This window comes from Harmonia axyridis, chromosome 3 (genome assembly GCF_914767665.1).
Source record: "Harmonia axyridis chromosome 3, icHarAxyr1.1, whole genome shotgun sequence".
Classification (NCBI taxonomy): Eukaryota; Metazoa; Arthropoda; class Insecta; order Coleoptera; family Coccinellidae; genus Harmonia; species Harmonia axyridis.
Window position 1 is genome coordinate 35,220,744 of NC_059503.1, and position 16,838 is coordinate 35,237,581.

The following is a 16,838-nucleotide window of genomic DNA, read 5'->3' on the forward strand; positions in this document are numbered from 1 at the left end:
TTCAGCATCTAGACAGTCATAGGCCTGGGAGAGGTCAAGGAACAAGCCACATACCAAATGATCACGTGGACAGGATGACTGGAGGAATACTAGTAAGAATCGCTAGAGATGGTGTACTACGGACATGGTTCCCCTTAGGAAGACCTCCAAAGGGATGGAAAGATTCGTGATCTTCGATATCTCAGGATAATTGAGAGTTGGAAAAAACAAGATTAGGGCTAACAATAAGTGGAAAAAGATCTGGCTTTTATAGTAGATGCTTTTAGGAAGAAGTACATCAACTAAGTAACATCTGTAAAATCAAATGAAATCTCATATTATGTATCTATTGATTTCAATAAAATCGACATTGATGGAAAAACCAATTTTATTCCTCTTCTCCCATTCGTTCGAAGGGCTTCTCCGAATAATACCCTTTCTCTCACCCTATACAGCCACTTCGACGATCATAAAACTTTTCGCGGTATAATTAGTGCCGTTCTATAGCAGACGGTAACGCATCACACGGTTCCCGATCTCGAAGAAACGAACCCAGCCATTAATCAGGCGACAAATTGGAACTCGCTTCTCAAAACGTCGCCTCGAGCCGAAATATTTCTGATTAATAACCGGTAGCAGGCGAACAGCCGGCGTTCTCAGCTCCTCGAGCGCGGGCCAAACGCGGCGAAGAAGAAGAAAAGTGCAAGATGGCGTCTGATCGAGGCCCTTAATTAGCGAACCTCGATTTTAATTCGTGTCTGCGTCTTTGTCGGGCGCTATTTCCAACTCGATTGTGTATTCTAATGACGAAAGTTCTCCTAGGCAAAATGTAAACGTTCAAAGTTTGATTCATTCCCTGGATTTCTGTGATTTCAGGGGAAGGGAGGAAGAGTTGGAGAGAGTATTCTTGGAGGGGATTTCGAGTTATATCATTTCGGCACTAATTTATCTCCTAGATTGTTCATCCTGATGATTTATTCGAAGCGCAGATTGTTCTTCGACAAGTGCAAATTTCGTTTCTAAAAATCAATTGAAATCCTAACATGAACTCATTTACTCGTCCATCTCCATTTGCATCTATTCTGAGAAGGGTCTGATCCTCGTTAAGAAAAAAATTGTGGATGATATAAGAAGTTATTTTTCTCATCAATTCAATTCATTGTTTTTCAGCCCGCAAAATGTTTGAATGCAGTTCTCCACATCAAATTTTTGTCCTAATTTCATTTAGCTGTCATTAACCCAGAAAAATCTTTGGAAGAGAACATTTGTTACCATGATGGCTCTGAATAAAATATATTTCACTTGAAAGTACCCGCATAATTCGTGCTAGGGATTCTTGAAAATTTCATTCTGATTTCGAAACAAATATCCATAAATTTCTTGCCCACCGTAGATATATTGTAGATTCAAGGGTAGTTTAATTGTACCTCGACCTTATGGTCTATTGTGCTCCCCATTGGAGTTGTTCACACCATTACCGTTGTAGTCTACATTTCGCCTCCAGTTACGGAGTTCTAATAAACTACAGTATCTTACCCAAAGCATTTTTCGCATTGGCTGGCGATGGCGAGGCATTCCGTCACCAGGTGAGTTTTTGCGACCCCCCACAGAATCTTCATCCGTTGTTTTCTGCTAGACTAATTCTCATGAGGTGCTTCCTAAGGCGGCAATAACCTGTGAGGAATCCAGTGAGGAGGTATAGTATATTCTTGCTAAGATCCAGATAATTTTTAGATCTCGCTGTATCAAAGTTTCAAAAAACCTTTTTAGAATGGTCCAACCCAGGAATATTTCTCCAGTATGTTTTTCTTTCGGTTTTTCACTCCTCCTGAATCTCTATCCTGGGGGTACATTTACCTATACCACATAAAGATTCTGGGCCAAATAATTCATTTTGTGCTCTTTTTCTGACAACTGGAACCCAGACCCCGTTATTCTTGCCTATTTCATTGAGTTTTCCTTCAGGACTCCTCTACCATCTTAGAATATGTGAGCTTAATGTTCTGATTGGAGCCTAACTTTCAGAATGTATCACTATATCCCAATTCTAATAGTTTCTTACTAAGTTAATTTCCACACATCTTTCAATTGCAAGTATCTCTGCCTAAAAGACTCTTGGACGGTGGCCTAACAATAGTGAGCATTTGATACCAGCCCCAATTACTCCAGCATCAGTCTCAGTCGTAGTTTTAAAACCATCTGTGTACCATTTGATGATATTTTATTTAGAACTGGGATTATGGACTCCATTTCCCAATCTATTTTTCTACATAGTATCGTAGTGAAGGTTTTTGCGATGCTAGTTTTCTCTATCATCTGGTTACTGGGAAGCTCCGCTGATGGCATATAATTGGACAGAAGACCTGGCTCTCTGATTCCTAATTACCTCCTTGTTGATTTCTTTCCTGGATAATCTTAGAACAGCCTTATGTTCTAATTTATTTATCACAAAATCAAGAGGTGTGAAATCCGTAATGATCTCAATGCCCAAGTTCGACACTCATAGCTTCCATATACTCATAGATCCAGTGATACAAACACGGGCTAGCCTTTGTATTCTATCGAGGGCTGTTTTTGTGCTGTTCTCACTTGCTTTGGCATAGCAGACTATTGCCCCATAAGTTATTATTGGTCTCACAACATTGAAGTACATCCATCGCATTATTTTTGGGTTACGTTCCCAAGATCTCCTAGCCAGACCTCTGAATACAACCAAGACCTTTGTTGCTTTGTTAACAGTAACCACAGAAGCTAGCTATCTAAGGTTCTTCTCAGGTATTTGACTTCGGATTCTCCTCTATGCTGTCTTCATTTAGAGAGTTTAGTTAATGCCACCGCTCATGAATTATGAATTTTTATCATCATTTTTATTAATAGCTTCTATTTTTTTGTGCATTTGTTCCTAATCTTATCAGGATGTCTGTAATTTTTAGAATTTTGAAGAAAAATTAATCTCGAACAGAAAGATTCGAATCTAGAATGTTGCTCCGATTAGAATTTGATTAGTGGATATTGTCATTCAAATTTCTGTGTTCTTTATTTTTCCAAAAGTAATAGAGAAGTCAATAAGAATAAAGAAAATATTTCCATGGCAACAGCCATGGTATATTATATAAAATAATAATTTCCAGCTTATCCTATGAGGCAGGAGAGGCAGTTTCCCACTAAATAAATTCTAGAAATTAAACGTGACTTTTCATTCTCAAATTGATATGGCACTGGTCCTCTGTTTTCCTAATATCCATTCTCCATATCACGATTCTTGTTTATTCATTTCACTTTTTCTAAGAAGTAAACGGTTCGAGGCATGCCTCACGCGCTTTCTTGTCTAACCCGTTATCTCCATCGACGTGAAGACTCGACGAGTAAATTCCTACGCTACTTACAATTTGAGGCATGCCTCGATCCGCATTCGTTTCGTTTCGCCAAGGGCGAACTGCAATTATTCTCCACTATTCGGGTTAGTTTTCACTTTGTTGTGAATTGGTGGTACCGTTTGCTGTGTCTCGAAAAGTCTTTTCATTTTGTTACTCGACCCAATTACCACCAGATGACGAAGTCGATTCACCGGGACAGAGTGAGTCGTCTCAAATTCAAAGTACTTGTGATTTGGTAAATTTTCAATAAATCAGCAACATTTTTCGAGTCATTTCTATGAAGATAAATTATATATAATTGAAGAAGTAAAGAAAGTAAACCTGTTTCAGATCAAAGTAAATGTCTTATGACAATCTTCAGGGTCGGAAAATCAAATCAGGGGATTCAAAACAGATGGTATGAAAAGTACGACTAGCTTGCTGGCAGTATATCTTTAAATAAATTATTTTGTTGCCGTGACACCTCATGAGAAAACAAAAACAGAATATCGATACTGCTATAGACAATACGCATCAATTAGAAGTTCAAAATTTTAATGCCAAAATCAAGAAAATCAACAAATTATAAAAAGTCTGATAGTAGACCTGGCAAGAATGCCTTACAGCTCCATGTTGGTTACTGCTGCACAACTGCAACTATTAGAATAGCTTAAAAACATTGGGGCATTAATACCACAGGATTTATACAATTACAATTATTATTAAGAAGAGAAAATAAAATAATCATGCAGACTTTATAGAATATATTTCCCTGAAAATTTCCGGAAATTCTCAAAAATCTTAAACAATCTCAATTATTATCAATACTGATAATTTGATCAAGAATGTGATCGGTCACGTACTCTTCAGGGAAAGAAAAAAGGGGAAGGAAAAAGGGTTTTCCTTCTACAAAACCCTGCTATCCTTCAACCTATTCTTACCAACCGCACCCTCCGTTCCCCTCTACAAATTTCCACCTGATTTCAGACAGGATAAGAGAGCACCCTCATCGGATCGATGGCATTCTTTGAGTTATAATGGAAGACTCTTTAACGTCTGAGTGCGCAGGTCAAAAATGAATGATTTTCCTTGGTTATTTCCTCACGTTTTCAAGGCGTTTCTTATTTTCCGAGGGGCGAAAGGGGTGCAAGAGATCGGAGAAATGGCGAAGGTGAGTCTGTCTCTTTCCCTCTCTCCAGCTTGTGCTTAGGTTCTTGCAATACTGGCGGGAGTGGGAGAATGAAAGGGAGAAAAGAGAAGACTGAAATAAGGGTGGATTTTTATGATTTATATTTTATGGAGGAGTAAACCTATAAAGGTTCTCTTAGAATATCTATTTTTAATATTCCAATTCAAATCTTCGTTTGTTAATTTCATTTCTCCATCATAATCGTTGAAGGATTTTTTCAAACTTATCAAAATTTCTAAGTTTATGAAATAAGTCCAATCCAAAATCAAATGAGCCATTTTTATCAGAAAACTGATATCCATTTGCATTCGATTCGAACTAAAAATTTTTTGATGTATCACTTTGAACCTTAAAGCTCCAGAACCCTATCAACGAATTTATATTTATTTTCCGATAACTTACTCGTTGAGCGTTGGTCCAACCTCAGCAGGTGGGAAATTTGGGGACCTTCGTCCTATTGATAATCAATTAACATCTATTAAATCACTTCGACAAAATGGCGGATGCGGCGGTTATCAGTTTCTTCAAATACATTTTTAAGTTTTGATTATGGAATATCTCTAGGCAAAATACATTTTAGGTATAAGGCCAAATATTTCAAAATTCCTCATCAGAAACTATATTTCGATTCTCCAAGAGAATGTTTTTAATTTTGTAATCCAATTTGTTATTTCTACGATAATTATTCAACATGACTTTAGAAAGAGCTATTTGGTATATATTGCTCTCTTACTAAACTTCATTACATCACAAGGTTAATTATTGTCATCATCTCTCTTTCGAAAGTTTTTAGCGTCCTTACAGAATGAACAGAATAATTGGCCTTCCTTTATATCCGAAAGTGCAGAAAATTCAACACTCAAATGGTCACTCGAATAATAACAGAAGAAAACTCAAAGTCAATTCTCATTTATATATTTTCCATCAGAAAATAACGAATGGCAATAAAATTAAAATACCGAAATAATAGACTACCAAGAACAAAATAATTAATACATATTTTTGTCATTATCCATTTTTCAATAATAATATTATAACGTCATCAAAATCCAAATTTTGATCATTTCTGATTTCATGGATGAATTCGAATAATTATTGAATTCAATTAATATTCAGCACACCAAGGTCATTAACTAAAGTCATTAAAAAAATTAATGGGAAAAGTGCTGATGCGAAATCATGCAGGAGCTTCTGATTGAAATGTCTATGATTCTAACCTTACTCAAATTGTTTTTCATTTTGTTTTTGAACTTCTGCATGCATTTTTTATGGTTTTTTTTTTCAAGTTAATTCGTAATCAGTGAGTTGAACCTTTACGTGGAAAAAATTTTATGAAATTATTGAAAATGCTTAAACAATCTACCCAATTTACCGAAATGCTATTACATACTAGTTTTCATTTGATTTATGTATTTTGCAATCAAAATAGGACTAGGTCTTCTGAATACTAATCTACAACCATAGAGTTGATTTCTGCTTGATCGTATATTTTTTAAGATCGGGAAAAACAATCGGTAGTCATTGGGTGAAGAGTTATTTGAAATACTTAATTAAGTCTCCTAAACGTATATATGAAGCTGTGATCTTCAAGGCTAGAATTGGCGCATGAATGAATGAGCGCTCAAAATCTTCTGGATTGATTGGTGTAATTTATGGTTGAATTTTATATTTTTATAATTAAGATGACGCGTCTTACACGAAATATAGCTGTAAGCTTTAAATTAATATTTAATTATTAGTTGCAAAACGTCAGCTTCGTTGAATCTGTTGTTATGGGATTGCTAATTTTTTTTTTTTGTAAACTGCTCCAGTTTCCAAAACCTCTTATAAGTGATGACACCCTATGAAAATTTTGCTGGGAGCCTTGAATAGTTATTCTATCTACAGAGTGATTTATCAGGGGAATATTGGGTATTTCTTCATTTTTTATGACTCTGATCAAGTGAGCAGCTCGTAATTTTGTACATAGCTTGAAATTGTTGCTGGTTATGAACACACAAGTTGCGGTTACAATATCAACACAAAATTATGCATGAAGCTTGAAATTGTTCTTCTATTTTTATCTGTTCCGATTTTGTTGTTACATATTCTATGGTTCTGGAGATGTGATCAGAAAGAAGAAAATATTCAGTATTAAATATTCCGCTTTTTTTTCAATATTATTTATGTATTTACTATAGTTCTGACTATGTAAGCACCTTAAAATTTGGCACAGAGCTTCAAATTGAATATCAACGTACAAAATCCCAACTCGTTCGGTCTCGCCGTGAATATGGGGTAACGTTTTTCAATATTCTTCTCTAATTTTCTGTTTCTCATAAAGCTATAAACACAATATTCTCAGAAAGGTTGGAATGATTCCCTAGTATACATATATAAAGGCAAAATCTGAACCTGATAGACCTCTGATCGTGTAAATTCCAGTATTTATGATCATATTCTGAAATTTTCAGCGACTGGACGAAGGGACAAACGTAAATTGACCTCGAATTTTTCGTGAATGAGTCGAAAATTTGGGAAAAATTATGCAGATATCCACTCTCCGCTGGATGCAAAGAGCGCGCAAAAAAAAAACAAATAAATATACCTGTTAATTCTTTTTATTACAAATATGAAAAGTGTCCAGGTCTCCATTTCGATTGAAAGAACGAACATAAAATAAAATGGAGAAAGAATTTTTCACGAACATCTAACACTTGCAAAAATTTCTATTCAAAATTTGCAAATTACGAATATTGCGTCCACATTATTGATTTGCTATCAAAACTCCAAAAAAAAAACGAAAATTGCATTGTTTAATTTATCATACATATAACGAAAAATCAACAATAATAATGAAAACATATTTATTACCTAAAAGAATCACGAGCAATTATTTCAAATATATTTAAAACAAGTACGTTTACAATTATTTATAGGTTGTTGTTGATTATAGTTGCTCAATATTAACAATAAAAAGCTTATACTTTAAAATTTGTGATTAACTATGAAAAAATTATATAATATTACAGAAAAAATTGTTTATACCCTCCTGCTTCTCATCAATTAGTTTATTTTACAGAGTTCTATATATTTTACAGTGTTCTACTGACAGTGTGAAACCATTAGTACTTCTTTCACCCGCTAGGCAGATATTGACCGTATAGTTCAGATGGAAAGCTTAGTTCGAGGCTTCTATTGAAGATGGCGCAGCCTGTGAAGGCCGCCACCTCGATCCAACTGAAATCATCCCAAGTAATGAAATTGAAATGAAAAATATACTCCTTTATCATCTAAGGTACATACATCCATATAGTGGTAGGAATTATAAAATGAAAAATTTTATTAACAATATGACCTATAGAAATATACCTACTGTACATATTATTTCATTTTATTCAGGTATAAGATATATCTAGGTACCTACCATAGACCTTATATATGATATTAGGTCTATGGTACCTACCTAGGTACTTCTCTTCTGTTTTCTGTGCTGATTTTGCTGATTTTGAAACGAAGGTTATGATTTCTGGAATCTTATATGTATTTTAAAATTCATATTTCTGAAAAACTAAATACATCGTATAGTAAGAAATGTTATTTATCGAATTAACTTTTCATTCACAATCTAAGAGATAAGATACCCCTTTAAATTTCACAATATTTTGTCAATTCGGCTATTCGGCAGATATTAATATTTTGTGGAATTTTCAGAAAATCTTATATCTGAAAATATCAGATTTTGTTAATAGTGTATTGAAATAATTAAGTCATCTCTACTATTTGACTGATTTCATATTTAAATAAAATTAAATCCCAATTTGTGAAGGTTTCGATTTGAAAAAACCATTTGTATTCGTCTGGAACTATTGAAATAGCCTATACAGCTTGAGGATAACGTAAAGATTAAAATTCACCCCTCAGCTTTTTTTGTATGGTCACATAAAATCAAAGGTTTATTTTAATAGGCCAAATAATTAAGAAGAATTACTCCAAAGATTTCGCGTTAAAGTGGAGCTGCCGATCAGTTCTGAAGTTCTTGAGCGAAGTGTAGGAACCAAGTGTTAACACTCGTATCGGTCAGTGCCAAATGGTTCACGGAGCACAATTTGTGCCAAATTTCGTTTGTTTTCGGGGTTGAATTAAGATTTTCTTGTATGAAAATTTCAGGTTCAACTATCACAGTAAATGTGTTAGCTTCTTAAAACAATTGTTATCTACGGTACCAATTCTGTCACACCATCAATAAATAAATCAGCGAAAAATTGAGGTAGTCATTTCAAACAAAAAAATTATAACCTCACTCTGTGAAAATGAATGACTTCATAAGTAAAATTTCAATGCCATAAGGTAGTTAACTAAAAACTGAAATTGAGCTGTTCGATCGCTTTGATGAAAATCATTCAATAACGCAGTTATGATTTTTCACATAAAATAAATTTTTATGATTAAAAAGTAAAATAACTTATTTCCGCTTTATATATTTATTTTCACAACAATTGTTTCGTCATGATAACATGACTTCGTCAGGTTACCATGCTCACCTGACGAAGTCATGTTATCATGACGAAACAATTGTTGTGAAAATAAATATATAAAGCGGAAATAAGTTATTTTACTTTTTAATCATCAAGATGAATTTCCGACAAGTAAAGACTGAGACAATCAAACAAATAAATTTTTGTGTGGAAGTTGTAGCCTCTTCCCACAAAGAATAGAAATACCTGTCGAATAAAAGTTTGCAATGATATCAACGAAACTACCAGAAAAACAAAGTATCAAACCATCTAGCTGTGGAAAACTCTTTCATAGAAGAACGCTCGGATTAAAACTGTCGAAAATCCATGGCGTATTTTCCTAAGCGGAAACTCAACTCATTACATTTCCTCCGAACCCGTATATTTCATAGAATAAAAGTTTGCGAATTAAAACTCCGTTATAAATTTTACATGCTGCGTTTTTGAAAGCGCGGCAGGTTTTGTTTCTGATTGTTTCGAGATGATTGCTGGACGGGGTTGTTAAGAGGGCGGGGATTGTCGGCATCTAGACAGTGGCGTACCGAAATGCTAGTTTTGATTTTGAAATATCTAGTTTGCTAAAATACAAAACCGTCGCTAGCTAGAATGCTGCCCTAGCCAGAGACCCGATTTACCGTCCTAACAGAAGTCAACCCTGCGGAATGTAAAAATTTAATATTAGGTAATTGAGGCCTTCTTCCATGAAAAATTTTGATGAAAACAATTTTAAGCCCGTACAAAATATTGGAATCTTTTTGGGATTGGTAAGAAGAAATAAACCTTAGTTTTTTTCCTTCACATTACTCGCATTATCGTATTCCTGTACTGTCACATTTTTGAGTGGTAGAATTTGTTCAAGTTCGCTGACTCCCCCTGCCGTTTTTCCTAAGGAAGAATATTAAAAAATACTTCCTGATTCCAACCATTTCCACCTTTTTTGCCATTATTCACAAATTGATTTGTGGAAATCTTTGGTTCCTATATCTACAAAACTCTTTATGAATCCCAAATCAAAAAAGAGTCCTCAAATGCAAAAAAAAAATTCAAGAGAAAACCTCTTGCCACAAATCGATGAAAACCATGATTGTCACTTAAATTGAACGAATTGCGCTCCCAACTTCTTAACCACCCAATGATTGCAGTCTTTTGCAGACTTCAAGAGAATGCTCCAAGCAAAGAAATTTCGCTCTAATGAAGGAATGATTGCCGAGTCTAATAATGTTGAATTTTTGAGAAAAAATATTTTTTTACTGGTTGGCCCGAAAACCTATCGAGTGAAGTGTTAAGCATTTGATATTAGAATTCTATATCTATTGATTCAATTTTTTTTTTTAATTTATGGTAAGAGTTCGATAGTGATGATTTCCATAGGTAGTTCATCTCTACTCAAAATGTCTAAATCTTTCTAAAAATCTGTTAGCAGCATGGAATATGGAGAAACTATTTTGGGAACCCTACAGAGAAAATATAAAATTGCGATTTTTAAGTAATTTATTTTGTCCAAACTATGATTTTATGTCAGTTCGAGAAACATATTCAATTGTCTTGGTCCTTATTTGATGCTAATTCGTCTAAAGCACGATTTTTAGACAGTAAAACATTTCGATTTACTTCGATATTTTTAATTTTTTTATAGATAACCATTTTGTAGATCTGTAAATGTAGAGTATTGTGTACATTTCGATTTATAGTCACAACATTTTAGGAACGGACCATTTTGAGTTTGATGATGTTCTGATGGGCATCGTTCAAGACACTAGAATGCTTTCAAGTTGGCAGACCAAAAGGCTCACTCTGCTTCCGGTTTTTATTCATGTCCAGCATTTCTTCCTTCAGATATACATATCTGAAAAGTAAAGCATACATTTTAGTAAATTGTATATACAAATGTACAATGGAAAAAAATTGCATTTCACCATCCGCTTATCGGACGAAAAATTCTCTATCCAGAATATATAATTCAAATCCAGAATTAAATACTGACAAAATTCAATCAAATTCTTCAAGTTCGAAAAACTATTGGTATAGATGTTTAATAGGCAGGTTACTTCATTATGAGAGGTACTCTACAGGCTTACAGAACTTGGCTTCAATTGAATAGGCTATGCTGAGTTAGAGAGCACCTTATGCAATTTAATTTATGAAGGCCTCAGATTTATCGAACAATGGTGCTCGTTAGTGGGGCTAAAAATCATCCCAACTGGGACCACAGTAATCCCATTTATTTGAAAAAGAAAACTTCCAGGTATGAAATACCTCTCTCTAAATGGTGACATCATAGAGTGGAAATCTGAATTCAAATATCTAGGAATAACCCTAGATAGCAAGTTTCTTTGGAACAATCCAATAAAGTCACTGCTATCAAAGCAACAAAGGTCTTGATGGCGTGAAGGTGTCTGGTACTACTTGGAAATTTATCCTGAAAATACTGCGTAGGATGTACATCATGATTTGTGAGACCGATAATAACTTACGGGGTCATAGTATGAAATGCCAAAGTGACTCGCAACCGGACAAGTCAGAACAAAACAAAGAATAAGAAAGTTAGTCTAACAGGAGCTATGTGAACGTGTCCAACTAGTGCATTCGAGATCATTTACATATCTCACACCTCTCATCTTGTGATAGCTAGATTACCCCATAAAGCCATTTTGATGGCCCTTCGGCCAAACCTCAAGATTTCGGCTCAAGAAGTTTTGCATCATACAGAAACATGGTTTACCTCTAATAACATGCTCTTGAACAAGGAGAAACAAACTTCATATTTTTCATCGTACCAACCCAAAAACACAGAATCCAGATTACATCAGATTGAGTGGTTACAAGTACACTACATCTAATTCCATTCATTACAAGTTTCTGGGACTTCATATAGAAGAAGAATGGAATTGGAAGCTGCATACTAGTTACCTCAGTCCTCAATGAGAAATTAGGGACAGCAATATATGCCTTTAGATTTTCAGAATAATTCCTATAGACTTGGATGCAAAAGTGTTAAAAACACTATACCATGCAACAATAGAGGCCAAAATGATATTCGCTATCTTGATTTATGATACAACATGCAGGATATATTTGTGCTACAGAAAAATATAATATAACTTAACATATAAATAATCTTGTCTATATTGTATTTTTGACACTATTTCTCTTCGTTTGTACTTGTTTTACTTATATCTCATGATTTTGAAATAATAGTATATTATACAACGAGCGGTAATGTAGGTCATAACTCACGAAGATGAAGTTTGCAGCACGAGCCGAAGGCGAGTGCTGTAATTCATCAAGTGAGTTATGACCATTACCGCAAGTTGAATACTATACTTTATCTACGACTAACTAACAATAAATAGTAAGAAAAAAGTACAAATAAAGAACTTTATTAACAAATCTAATAGTCTCAATGCTATAAAAATTTCAGTTGTAATTACTCAACATGTTTATTTATTAATGAAATTGACAGTTAAGTTTGAACAACCATTAAACTGAGGCTGAATTTTGCAAGTTGATTGTTTCTGTTTCTGTTTGTTGCATATATTTTGTTGAGGTACTAACTGGTTGAGGTGTTATAGAACTGTATATTTTATTTGTAGTATCTGTCTTATTCTTTTCAGAATTATCAATATACCCCTCAGTCACAGTAGTTGATCGCCAACCGCCATGGCGTTTCAGTGCCGTTATATCGCCTCCAGCATCTACTAATAAAGTTGCCGACGAGCGGCGAAAACAATGCCCTGTATATAAATTAGAGTCTGGTAATTTCAAAAATGTGGCAATGTCTTTCCCCATTGCTCCAAATTTATTAATTCCAATACTATGTGAGTGATATTTTCCATTTTGGAATTTAAGAAAAAATATCGTTTGCGATATATCAGTAGGACGAAGATTCAAATATTTCTTTGGTAATTTTTTACTTTAACTACTATTGTATAAAAATTTCCCGTAACAGTGAATTTTCTGGCAATTTTTGTTTTTGTGTTTGGTACATTGACCATAAAAATAGATCCATGGTCTTCTAAATCTGTTATTTGCATAGAGTGCTATTCTGCTGCACGACAAGCACCCATAATGCCCATTATTAAAGCAACCAAAAAAAAATATCATTGACTAGATGGTGAAAACGATTGAATTATTGTAAGATATACTACCTTTGTCGCCAGATATTTCTCATCGGGAGCTTCGTTTATGAAATTATTAAGTTGTTCTGGCGTAAAAGTTTTTGCCTTTTTTGATACATGTTTTTCTGATTGTCGTTTGAGAAACGCACGTAATTTTGAATAATTCTCTATATTGATTGAATTATTTAAGTCCAGTGTGCTTCTTAGCATGGAGTAGAGAGTTAGTGCTAAGTTCACTAAAATACGCCAAAAGAACATTCTCTGTGAATGACTTGATGTTCTTATTGCTACACCAATCTTGAAAATTTTTGTATACAGTTTTATATTTGTTCTGGGATTTTTCTGGCAATAAATTCTGTATTGTATCGTTAGCTGCTTGTTTTATTTCTGGTGGTGTACATAGTAATTCGACTTCACTATCTGAATTCATCTTTTTCAGCAAAACTTTCACAATAATTAGTTATCAATTCAATTTGAAAACGTCAAAATTATTAAATTGACCTTCCTCCCCTCAATATCAAAATGGAATGTTCCCTTTCGGCCAATCAAATAGAAGCACAGAAGTATGGAAGCACAGAGCCATATTTTCTGATTCAATATAATAGTGAGTTATAGCAGTGAGTTATTATAACTCACGGCGTTGGTTAACAGAGACTATTAATTCCTCAGAATCAGTTGAATAATGAATATATAATTCAATAGGAGTAGATAAAGAGCTATTATTATTGTTATCCAGGGCAGGTACCTGCAATGGGGGAACTAGGAATCAGAGAGCCTGGTTTTTTCTCACCAATTACATACCATCACCTGGCCTTCCCAGTGACGAGAGAGAAAACTAGCATTGAGAAAATCTTCACCAAGAGGCTAAGAAGAAAAAAAATAGTAACGGGAGTTCACAAACCCAGTTCTCAAAAAGAATACCATAGAATTGTACCCTAATGATTCTAAAACCACAGAGACTGGCGCAGTACTATTCGGGGCTGGAACCAAATTCTCACTTGAAAGATGTGTATCAATGAATCTAATAAGAAATGCAATTTAGAGATAGATTCTGACAGTCAACTTTCAAACCTACTAAACATTTAGCTTAAATTTTGATTATACAAGCAAGGTGTCTCAGGTGAAAGTTTATATGTAAAAAGTCAATATAAAGAAAAAAACTGTTTAATAATTATGAAAATACAAAATTAGGGGATTCATTTCTTTTGAATAATGTCGTCCAAATACCCACGCGTTCACGACACTCATTCAATCTAACTCTAAAATTCCTGATATAGCAAGTATGATCGGTCATGGCTTCCATTTGATGGCGAATTTTTCGTTTAACTCGGCCAAGAAAGTTACATCAAACCAGGACAACGGGGGTATGGCAATTACTCCTCCAGGATATTCATTTTCCAGGAAAAATTTCACGAACTCATTACAGAGGATGTGTATGAAGTAGCTTCATCCTTCTGCAACCATGTTCTTCGGTTGTTGCCAGGAAAACTCTGCAGTTCAGGCAACATAAGCTTACCCAACTTCATCACAAATTGAAAGGTCGGGATCATCACGAACAGGTCGTATGAACATTCCGTGTCCTCGTTTATTCTCATTAACTTTATGCGTCCGAGTTTTTTTTGTAAAATTCGCGTTCGCATAACGCTCGATCCGCTCCTGAGAAACGCTCCATGGCTACTGAATTTCCCCGAACCAGGCTACCGATTGACATATCCCCTGCGCTCCCCAGAATCATAGTAATCTGACCAAAAATATACATTTCCTTTTGTACTTTCAATCTTTGTTAATACTTTGTTTATTCTGTTTATTTAGAAGTCACGTACAGGCTCACGCCTGTGTGATTATATGTTTATACCCTGTAGCTTACAGAATAAACCATATTATTACTATTATTATTATAATTATTACACTTATTAGACTCTAACTAATCTCTCAATAAGTCTTTGAATCATATGGCACAACAATTAAACCCATTTATATGTGACCAATTCAAGACAACTTCATCATGTATCTCAGGAACAAAGCAATAATGATTCATTTAAAACAAAATTTCACTAAAATCTGCATCGATTTTTGTTTGGAAGAGACATTCACAGGTGCAGGTATCAACACTTTTCATAACGTGCAATTACCGATATATTCTCAAGAATAGAAGGAGATGAATCTCGTTACGAAATATGGAGTCTCACAAAGGTGGAAAACTAAACAAAGAACCCACCTTAAAATCATCCTTAATCGAAATTTATCAACCCATCTCACGATTCGGGTTTGCCTGTGTTTTCAACCCCTAGAAAACGAATATGATACATTCGCATCCATATTTTAAATGCGTTCCTCTATCTTCTCCAGACAGGGCACAGTCCTGAACTACAATGGCATACCATTTGTTTGATAAATCACCTCAGTCTTATTGCTAGGAGCCGTATTAGCCGAGTTCTTTGTTAAAATGGTAGGAATATATCTATGAAGAGCGCCATGGCGTCAAAATATATTGCGAAGAATGAAGGTATTACATTTTAATTCGAAACACCTTTGTTTCTAACACAGTATATGTTTTGTTGTGATGGTTTCTCGATGGGACTCTGATGGCAATCTGGCTAGTTGCTATAGGTAATGATAGTTTCTGATCTAGAGCTTTGTTTTCACGGTTTGAACATTCTTCGTTTTATTCTTAATGTGATATCTATTAGTTGAACGAATTTACAATTTTTGTTATTTATGGCTTGTTTTCATCGATATCTCTGGTATGTTCTTCCACAAATGTTTTTAACTCTTTAGTTTTATTCAAGTTTATTTCTGCATAATTTGTGTATACTCGATCAAAGCGGTTGCATTGTGATATCTCTGACTAATAACAGCGAAAATAATACGGTTTTTACAGAATCTAAATTTGAATTTTACTATAAGTTGAAGAGAAGGTTATTAAGTAAAGATTTTTGGTTCAGTTAACTGTAGGCGGTCCCAGAAAATAAAGGAAAAGAAATAATAGTGTTATTTTCGATTCCATTCAAGAAGTTGTTGATATTCGTCGCAATAACTAAAGGTGAACATAGCCTGACATATTTGATTGATGATGTCAGAACAAGGAAGGAGTATAACGCTGGAAAATGTTTTCGATGAAATTATATCGGCAAAAAATGAAATTATATCAACCAAAAACGAACTGAGGAATAGCATTTCGGCCAGCGAAACTAGATTGCTTCTCGAAATTACGGAACTTAAGAGCAAAGTTAGTCATTTGGAAAGGGAAAACGAAACCTTAAGAGTAAGATTGGAGAGAGTAGAGAGATCATCAAATAAGAAAAACTTAATAATTTTTGGCATCGGAGGAAAGACGACTGATATAACTGCGGATAACCTTTGTCAGAAGCTATCAAACTTGCTAGATATTAAGATCAAGGGAGAAGATGTTAGTGACTTCTATCCATTAGGACGATCTGATGAAAGTCCTTTAAAGGTGGAGCTCGTGTCTTATTCCACAAAGAGGGCAATCTTGAGTAATGCTAAGAAACTAAAAGGCACTGGAATTTCCATAAAAAGTGATTTGACTTCTCAACAGCGGGATGACCTCGGAAAACTCAAGAAGCATCTAACTGAAGCAAGGGCCAATTATTCTTGCATATCTTACATTAAAGGAAGAACTCTGGTGATAGGAGAAGGAGTATATACTTTGGATGAGCTGGAACAGCAAGAAATTACA